The sequence below is a fragment of the Tupaia chinensis genome, unplaced genomic scaffold (assembly GCF_000334495.1).
Source record: "Tupaia chinensis unplaced genomic scaffold, TupChi_1.0 Scaffold149922_1, whole genome shotgun sequence".
NCBI lineage: Eukaryota > Metazoa > Chordata > Mammalia > Scandentia > Tupaiidae > Tupaia > Tupaia belangeri.
Window position 1 is genome coordinate 1,319,147 of NW_006209766.1, and position 10,255 is coordinate 1,329,401.

Here is a 10,255-nt window from a genome sequence, read left to right on the forward strand (position 1 = left end):
CCCTACACACACCAGTTAGCCACTTCTGACACCAGATTCTCCAGCAGACATCAACTGGCTATCTATCATTTAATTCCATTCTGACAGTACATGGAGAAAGTGTCAGATCCTACAGGTTGAGGCCCAGTCCCACAAAGCTGCCTCTGACTCAGATGACAATCACAGTGCATTGTCACGTGCTTCTGACCAGCTGGCTAAAAATCGCAGGTCTCCATAACTCTTTCCTCAGGTTTGACTAATTTGTTAGAGCAGCTCACAGAATTCACTTTATTTGCGTTGATCTACTAATCAGGATCCTAGAAAGATACAGATGAACAGCCAGATAGATGGAAGAGAAGCAGAGGGTCAAGTATGTGGAAAGGAATGCAGGGCTTCCTTGTCCTTTCGGAGAACTCCTCCCTCCAGGCACCTCCATGTATTCAGCTATCTGGAAGCTTACGAACTCAATCCTTTTGAAGTTTTGTGAAAGCTTCATTTTATTGGCGCAATTGGCTACATCATTGGCCATTGACAACCGACTTAACCTTCAGCTCCTCTCCTCCCTGTAAGTTGGGGGTGAGGCTGAAAGTTTCATGCCTTGGTTTTTCTGGTGATCACCTCCAACTCCTGAAGCTCTCTAAGGGCTTCCTAGTCACCAGTAATCACACTAACATACAATAAAGCCATTCGTATCACCCCAGAGAGTCCAACCATTTTAGGAGCTGTGGATCAGGAAATGAGATGGAGACTAAATAGCATAATTCCAGATCACAGAAGCGTTGCCACTCTGAGTCAGCAACTTGAAGAGAAGGAAGGGTTAGTTCAGGCAGCCCATTTGGCCAGAACGCAAGACCAACTTCGAACTCTGCCAAAGGGCAAGGAATATGGAAGAGATAGTAGGGCATTGTTTCTGAAGGGCAATCAGCCCACATGCATGCACTCATACCACAAATCTAATTGTGCCTACCAAAGGCCTTGACTATGGGGGCTTAGTAGTGACCACTTCTGATTTAACTGCCTCCTCAGAATTTGGAAGCCTGGGTGTGTGATAGTTACACCGCTGGAAAGTCATGATCCAGAGTGCTCCAATGGAGAAAACCTGGGATTGGGATGTTGAAGTAAAAATAATCCAGTGACACTTGTGAAAGCACAGTGAGGCAGAATTTATTCAAGACCTATGAGATAGGTAGAGGAACCACTGCAATAATTTCTTGCAGTGGAAAACAGAGATTGAGCCAACTCTACGTACAGCACTAAGCAAATGGTCATCTACAGCCAAGGAGCAGGGGATGGAAAATTACTAAGAGGGGGAAGACGGACTCTGACAAAATTGACCAAGATTTTCAATGAAGACAGGCAATGGTGATTGGACATCACCTGGAGATGGTGGAGAAGGAGGAACCAGAGTAGATATTGAGGATGATTAGATATCAGGGGATGGGGGAAAGGAAGGTTCTAGCTAAACTGACTTGGCAGGATTCTTTTGCTAAGACTGAATTTTCCAAGAAAGTACATAAATGGGCCTGGGAGAAAGTTCAGAAGGATGTTTGTCAGGGGTTATAAGAGACCAGACCTAATCTGAGGTATCATGACCTACCAAAACAAGCTCTATCTAGTGTTTCAGTGAACTGGTTCAAATTCTGACCCAGTTCTGATTGTACAGTTTCTGTAGCAGGTCTGGATTGCCTCCTTCCCCCTCTCCACCCTCCTTGTGATTGTAATTTATTCATCATTCACCGAATACTTTCTTAGTACCTATTATGCCTTAGACACTGTACTAGGAAGTAGGAACACAACAGAGCAAGATAATTAAGATCCCTTCTCTGAGGAAGCTTACATTTCAGTAGGGAAGAAAATGATAAACAAATATATCTATAAATAAAATAATTACAAGGAGTGGTAAATTCTTTTTTATATTTTTTTGTTTGGTTGGTTGGTTGGGTTTTTTGGGGAGGTATTTGCTATAGGGCGCGTGCGCTCACCAGAAAAACGAGAGAGACAAAGAGATAGAAAGTGAGAAATCACCCCTCGGGGGGATGGCCACGCCGCAATCCCTTCTCCTCCATTCTCCTCTTGGGATTTCGGGCACGCACACACATGCAACCAGCATGAGTTTAAGCCACCGGGTCTGGGACTCAAACCGTGGTCGACTACATGGGAGTCCAGCGACATAGCCATTACACCTACTGCTGGTCCCCCAAGGAGTGGTAAATTCTACGGAGAAAAATAAAACAGAGTAATGAGATAAAGCATGCCAGTGGAACCCACCAACTGTTACTGGTCTGCCATGAGATAAATCCAGACATTGCCAGTACTGTCCTGGCATTCAAGCATATGATCTTGAATTGTCATGTTGAACAGGGTAGAGACCAAGGGATGAGTTCATGACAGATTGGAGGCATCCAAAAACTGTTTTTTCTCCACAACTATAGATAGTTCGAGATGTGCTGGCCCAGTGGACAATGACATTTACCAGGATACTATTTAGGATCATACTAACTGCTGTAAGAAATAAACCCCATCATTTAAATAGTTCACAAGGGACCAGCAGTTGGCGTAATGGCCATGTTGCTGGACTCCCATGTAGTTGACCACAGTTTGAGTCCTAGACCCAGTGGCTTAAACTCACGCCAGGCGCGTGTGCGTGCGTGCCCAGGATCCCGAGAGGAGAATGGAGGAGAAGGGATTGCAGCATGGCCACCCCCCTGGGGGGTGATTTCTCTCTTTCTGTCTCTCTGTCTCTCTCTGTCTTTCTGGTGAGCGCATGCACCCTATAGAGTCCTTTGAATGCTGGCACACAAAAAAAAAAGAAAGAAAAGGAAAGAAAAGAAAAGAAAAGAAAGAAAGAAAGAAAGAAAGAAAGAAAGAAAGAAAGAAAGAAAGAGAGAGGTATTGGAGAGCCCCTTGTTTCTTAAAAAGCTTGACTCCAAAAGGAAAGCATCCCTTCTGCTCTGATTCATTGGATACAACTAGTCTCATGACCTCAACTGGATGCAAGCATAGTCCTATTCTGGGGCAGTCAATAGCTAGCTGGTTCTGCTACAAGAGGCCTTTCTGAAATGTCCTCTGAGCTGAGATATGGAGGCTGAAGTGTGAGATCTATTCAAGGCACAGAATTACAAAACACAAAGGCCCTGACACTGGAATGTGCTTATGTAAGGTCACTGTGGCAGTTAGTAGTGCTACATGTCTCCCACTCTCCAAAATGGTGGGGGGTGGTTGTCTTTCCTCCCCCTTAACCACCCTTGGAGGTGCTTATGGAAGTCCCAAAGATAACCCCCAACTTCCAGTCCTCCTGGAGGAGAAATCAACACTGGTTCTTCCCCTTCCATCTGACAAAGGTCTGCCCACAGAAATGTCTGTGCATATGGGACCTGCAGTTAGCATAATGGCTATGTCACTGGACTCCCATGTAGTCGACCGCAGTTCGCGTCCCGGACCCGGTGGCTTAAAACTCACGCCGGGTGCGTGTGCATGTGTGCCCAAGATCCTGAGAGGAGAATGGAGGAGAAGGGATTGCAGTGTGGCCACCCCCCCAGGGGGTGATTTCTCGCTTTCTATCTCTCTGTCTCTTTCTATCTGTCTGGTGAGTGCACGTGCCCTATAGTCAAAAACCTCTCCAAAAAAAAGAAAAGAAAAAAGAAACGTCTGTGCATACAGGTTCCTGCCTCTAGCACCTCCCTATCTCCTCTGTGCTGGGTCAGGCTGAGGACACAGCAGCGAGCAAGACAGACCTACAGGACTGTGAGTCGTTTTCTCATTTATCAATTGATTCAACACATATGTTGTGCCAGGGACTGTTCTAGGCATTGGGAACACATTTGTGGGAGAGAGCAAACAAACAAACAAAAAAACAGACAAAAAGTTCTATCCTCAGGCTAGGAGGTGGCATGGTGGTTAAAGTACTAGCTTCCATATGGCCAATTCCATGGTTCAAGTCCCAAAACCAGTAGCTTGGAAAACTCGCCAGGCACATGTGCATGGGTGCCCAAAAACTTTTAAAAAGTTCTGCCTGGGGCTGGAAGGTGGCACGGTTGTTAAGAATGCTGGACTCACGGGAACCAGCAGTTAGCGTAATGGCTATGCGCTGGACCCCCACGTATTCGACCACGGTTCAAGTCCCGGACCAGGTGGCTTAAAACTCACACCAGGCACATGTGCGTGCATGCCCAGGATCCCAAGAGGAGAATGGAGGAGAAGGGATTGCAGCGTGACCATCCCCCCTGGGGGGGTGATTTCTCATTTTCTGTCTCTCTCTCTCTCTCTGTCTGTCTGGCGAGTGCACGCACCCTATAGTAAAAACCTCTCAAAAAAAAAAAAAAAAGAATGCTGGACTCCCACATGGCTGACTACGGTTCAAGTCCTGGACCTGGTGGCTTGCTTTCTCACTTTCTCTCTCTCTCTCTCACTCTGTCCCTCTCTGGTCAAATTAAAATAAATAAAGTCAAATAAACTATTTCTTTTAAAAGTTCCATCCTCATGGATTTCAGATCCTGGGAAGGTGTGAAAGATGATACTCATAATAAATGAGTGCCGTATCAAGTCAAGCATGGTGGTACATGCCTGTAGTCCTAGCTACTCACACAAGGAGGATTATGAGTTCAAGAACAGTCTGGGTTGGGAACCAGCAGTTAGCGTAATGGCTATGTCGCTGGACTCCCACATAGTCGACTGCAGTTCGCATCCCGGACCCGGTGGCTTAAAACTCATGCCGGGCGTGTGTGCGTGCGTGCCCAAGATCCCGAGAGGAGAATGGAGGAGAAGGGATTGCGGCGTGATCATCCCCCATGGGGGGTGATTTCTCGCTTTCTGTCTCTATGTCTCTCTCCATCTGTCTGGTGAGTGCACGTGCCCTCTAGCAAAAACCTCTCCAAAAAAAAAGAAGAAGTCTGGGCAACCGTAGAAAAAAAAATAATAATAAGAGTGTTGTGGGGAAAACTAAAGCAGGGTAAAAAGTGATTCCAAGTCATGGAAATGGGTGAGGAGTTGCAATTGATTTTAAGATAGAAGAACAGATAATGCCATGTTGAGAATCTGACTTTTGAGCAAAGACTCAGAGGACATATGGGAAATGGGGCAGATATGTGAAGGCAGAGCTCAGAGAGAGCCGATGATGCAGAGGGAGGCGTATGTCTGCCATCTCTGAGAGGTAGGAAGAGGGCCAGTACAGCTAGAGCAACAGGAGCCACAGGATGAAAAGAAGGCGGTAACAGAAAGCCAGGCCATAGAGGGCTTACTTGACTCTGAGCGATATGAACAGACATAGAACAGAAGATGGACATGAACTAACTCAGTTGTTTTATTGTCATTGTTTTTTTCATTAATAGGGTTTGGTTTTGGTTTAACATTTATCTATCTATTCTACTTCTTTGTTGTGGTTTTCAAGTCACTGGGTCTGGGACTTGAACCACTGTGGGCCATGTGGGAATCTAATGCCTTAACCACTGTGCCACCTGCTGGCCCAAAGCTGACTCGGTTGTTAACAGGCTGTGTAGAACTTCAAGTGAGTTGGTTCCACCTTTTGGCTATTGTGAATAATGCTGCTATGAACATGCCTGGGCAAATCTCTCTTAGAGACCCTGAAGTGGAATCACTGAATTGGATGGTAATTCTATCTTTCCTTTGTTTTTGATGACCCACCATACTGTTTTCACTTGTGAGGGAACCATTTTACACTCCTACCAACTGCACAAAAATTCTCATCTCTCCACATCCTTGACAACACTTATTTTCTGTTTTTTCTTTGTTTGTTTTTTTATAGTAGCCATCTTGATGGGTGTGAGGTGACATCTTACTGTGGTTTTGATTTGCATTTCCCTAGTGATACTTAGTGTCATTTAATAAGTTGGATAATTTGTATACTTTTATTTTAAGAGAGATTTGTTGCTACAGGGTGTGTGTGCTCACTAGAGAGACAGAGACAGAAAGCAAGAAATCACCCCACGGGGGGATGGCCACACCACAATCTCCTCTTCTTCATTCTACTCTCAGGATTCGGGGCATGCACACACATGTACATGTACCCAGCATGAGTTTCAAGCCACTGGGTCTGGGACTCAAACCACAGTCAGCCATTGTGGGAGTCCAGCGATTAACCATTACACCATCTGCTCGTCCCTGTGTGGAGGGCCGCATATTAGATCTTGCACATGAACAACTGTTTGTCCATTTTGTTCCCTTACCCTAACATGGCTGTCTGCTTCTGTAAACCTGCTTACTCTTCCCATGAGAAAATAGCTCCTGCTAGCCGTATAGAAAACCATATCCGGGACGACATCCTGTACCTGCTACTGTCTTTGCTAACTAGCCCGAAACCCTTTTGTTTCGCAATGTAACTGCTTACGTGGAAACCCCACTCCTCTCAGAAATAATGAACCTGCTTGATCCAGCTTCTGTAACTGCTTGCATAGAAACCCCTGGTAACTGACCCCCTATAAAAAGACCGCTCAAACTTCCATTGGGGCTGCAGTTCTAACTCTCGGTACCCTCCCACCCACCTCCCCACCCCTACCCATGAGCCTCGGGCTGTAGTCGCTGGCCAGCTAATAAAGACTCCCTTTAAATTTAATCTGGCTTTGGTGGTCGTTCATTCAGTGGCAATATACAACACCAGAGTCAGGTTAATCCTCAATTTTCATTGAATCAGCTGTGCAAAGGGAGCAAAACGGCACTGTTGAGAGACAGCACATCACCTCCTGCATTCCTCTGAAAGTTCAGATTTAACTCCAAAAACTAGGAAAAAGCACATAATTCATCAGATGACCAGAGACCACCACAGAGGCACAAGGAATATGAGAAACCAAGAAAATATCTCTCCTCTAAGGGAAAAGAATAACTCCTCTTTCTCCACAGAGAATACAATGGAACTCATGGAAATGTCAGGATCAGCAGTTGGCGTAATGGCTATGTCACTGGACTCCAATGTAGTCGACCGCCGTTCAAGTCTCAGATCCAGTGGCCTAAACTCACGCCGGGTGTGTGTGTGTGTGTCCAAGATCCCAAGAGGAGAATGGAGGAGAAGAGACTGAGGTGTGGCCATCCCCCCTGGGGGGTTATTTCTGTCTTTCTGTCTCTGTCTTTCTGGTGAGGGCACATGCCCTATAACAAAAACCTCTCCAAAAATAATAATAATAATAATAATAATAATAACTTTAAAAAAGAAGAAGAAGAACCTCAATTGTTGTCCACCTTGGGAATTGGGCCTCTTTGAAAAATGATCAAGCCACATGCTCTCTCTCGGGCCATGGTCTAATCTAGGCCGTGGCAGAAAAAGTCAGGAAGCAGGACTTGAATTGGCATCATGCCTTTTAAACAGTGTTCATGCAGACAAACTTTGGAATGTAACCAATCCAATTGTTTCTCTACCTCATTCCTTCATGTCGGTTTTTGTATGTCATTTTTCCCTTTTCCAGAACTTAAATACTGAAGGGTCACGAGGCTAGCTTGAGTTGTTTGGAAGTCCAAGGACAACTGCCCAATTTAAAGTATGTTAAGATTTGCTCAATTAAAACCCTATTAAGTTAGCTGGTTTCTTTTTCTTTTAACCACAATCCCTTCTCCTTCATTTCTTGGTTCAGGACTCAGATTGTGCACTCAGTCATGCAAGATCCAGTTGCCTTAACCACCAGACCATGGGTTGGCCCAAGTATTGTTTTATTATTTCATTTTTCTCCTCTGTTGGCTTATTAACTGTAAGTCTTCCTTTCATAATTTTAGTGGTTGCTTTGGTGCTTATACATCTTTAACTTTTCACAGTTTACTTCTAAGTAATATGATAACACTTCCTACATGGTTGTGAAGTAGGCTTACTGTACAATGGTTATCAACTTCTCTGAGTCTGATGATATGAGGTACATGAAGAAGGTTTATTACTTACACATAGGCAGCAAGGGACAACTCTGAATTTGTTGCCAGCTAGTCTCCAAAGGCTTAGGAAAGTTGCTAGGGCGGATGGAGTCTCATTTGTCCATGCCCACTTGCACCACAATGGAAGGACTCCAGAAACCAGCCGGCTCTGGATTTTATCCAAGGGAGAAATGACTCAGTAGGCTAAAATGTTGGAGGGTATCCTATGTTTAGGACACACTAGCACAGAGCCTGGGCTGTTCTGGCCAGTTCCTTATCTCAGGATACTACATTTCCACTCCATTCTATAGTTATTTTTGAAAACTACCAACCAGAAAGTGGGAAAGAACTGAGTCAGTCCAAGCCACCAAGAGAACTATCCTGAAATGGTAAGAGAAACTTTCAGAAAATATTTTCCTTTCTGCTCCCAGACTTTGGGCTGTTGTTTCAGACATTCTTCTTCTATGTATATTGTACATGTCATACTCACTGTTGCGTGTGTTTTCATTTCGTTTGCTTTTTTTTTTTTTAGAGAGATTTTTGCTATAAGGCACGTGTACTCGACAGAGAGACAGAGAGACAAAGTGAGAAATCACCCCATGGGGGGTTGACCATACCACAATCTCTTCCCCTTCCTTCTCCTCTCGGGATTCTGGGCACACAGGCACACACATCCAGTGGGAGTTCAAGACCCCAAGGTCCAGGACTCAAACCACAGTCAATTATGTGGAAGTCCAGCAATGTAATCATTACGCCATCTGCTGGCCCCCCAATATATTCAATGTATAAATTAGCTAAACTCTTTAAAGATTAACCAACAGTTTAAAGCAAATAAAACAAAGGATCAGCAGATGTCATAATGGTTATGTTGCTGGACTCCCACATCGTTGACCACAGTTTAAGTCCCAGTCCGGGGGCTTGAAACTCACACTGGGCGCACGTGTGTGTGTGTGTGTGTGTGTGTGTGTGCCCAAGATCCCAAGGGAGAATAGAGGGGAAGAGGTTGTGGTGTGGCCATCTTCCCTGTAGGGTAATTTCTCACTTTCTGTCTCTTTGTCTCTCTGGCGAGTGCACACACCCTATAGCAAAACTCATAAACAATCTTTTTGTAATTGGATATATTGGTCCACAGAGTTACCGTTTCCAGTGCTCTTCATTCCATTGCCTAGATCCAAATCTCCATCTGATGTCATTTTCCTTCTATTTGCAGGCTTTCCACATTTTTTTTAGTACAATTCTGCTGATGAGGAATTATTTTGGCTTTTGTATATCTGAAAATGTCTATTTTTCCTTTGTTTCTGAATGACATTCTTGCTAAGTGTACTTTGTATTCCTTTCATTACTTTAAACATGCCCTATATTTCCATAAAATCAACTTTTTAGGGAACCAGCAGTTAGCGTAATGGCTATGTCGCTGGACTCCCACGTAGTCGACCGCGGTTCGTGTCCCGGACCCGGTGGCTTAGAACTCACGCCGGGCGCGTGTGCGTGCGTGCCCAAGATCCCGAGAGGAGAATGGAGGAGAAGGGATTGCGGCGTGACCATCCCCCCTGGGGGGTGATTTCTCGCTTTCTGTCTCTATGTCTCTCTCTGTCTGTCTGGCGAGCGCACGCGCCCTATAGCGAAAATCTCTCAAAAAAAAAAAATAAAATAAAATAAAAAAAAAAAAAATCAACTTTTTAAACTTCCACATATGAAAGAGAACACACAGTATTTCTCTTAATCTATCAGGTTCCATTCGAAGGTCTGTCCCATTCAATCCCCAGACCAGGAACCTGAACCTCCAAAGTCATCACCCACGACCCACGTACTCAGCCAGATCTGAGTCTGATACTGTCTTTGCCCTCTCACCCTCACCCCTCATTCCTGCCTTCCCCATCCAACTTTAGTCTCATCCCGCCACCTTTTCCCTATTTGCTTATTTTTTTCTCCTTTTTTCTTTTTATATAGAGAGGTTTTTGCTATAGGATGTGTATGCTCACCAGAAAGACAGAGACAGAGAGACAGAAAGTGAGAAATCACACCCCCCCCTCCAGAGGGGATGACCACACTGCAATCCCTACTCCTCCATTCTCAATCACACATGCCCAGCGTGAGTTTAAGTCACCAGGTCCGAGACTCGAACCGCTGTCGACTACATGGGAGTCCAGTGACCTAGCCATTACACCAACTGCTGGTCCCCCTATTTGTTTATTTAATAACAACTTTGAGCCAGGCTCTCTCCTGGACACTGAGGACATAGTAGTGACCTAGGCAAGAATGTTGAATGAAAGATCCCTAAATGCTGCCATTTGACAGGGCCCTGAGGCTGCTCTGGGTCTCACACCCACTTCTGAAGCACATCCAGGTCCCTGTCCTCGCCTAGAGGGCTCTCTAGAACTCCAGCCACAGTGTTTTCTGGGACATCTCACAAAACTTTCTTGCTCCTATG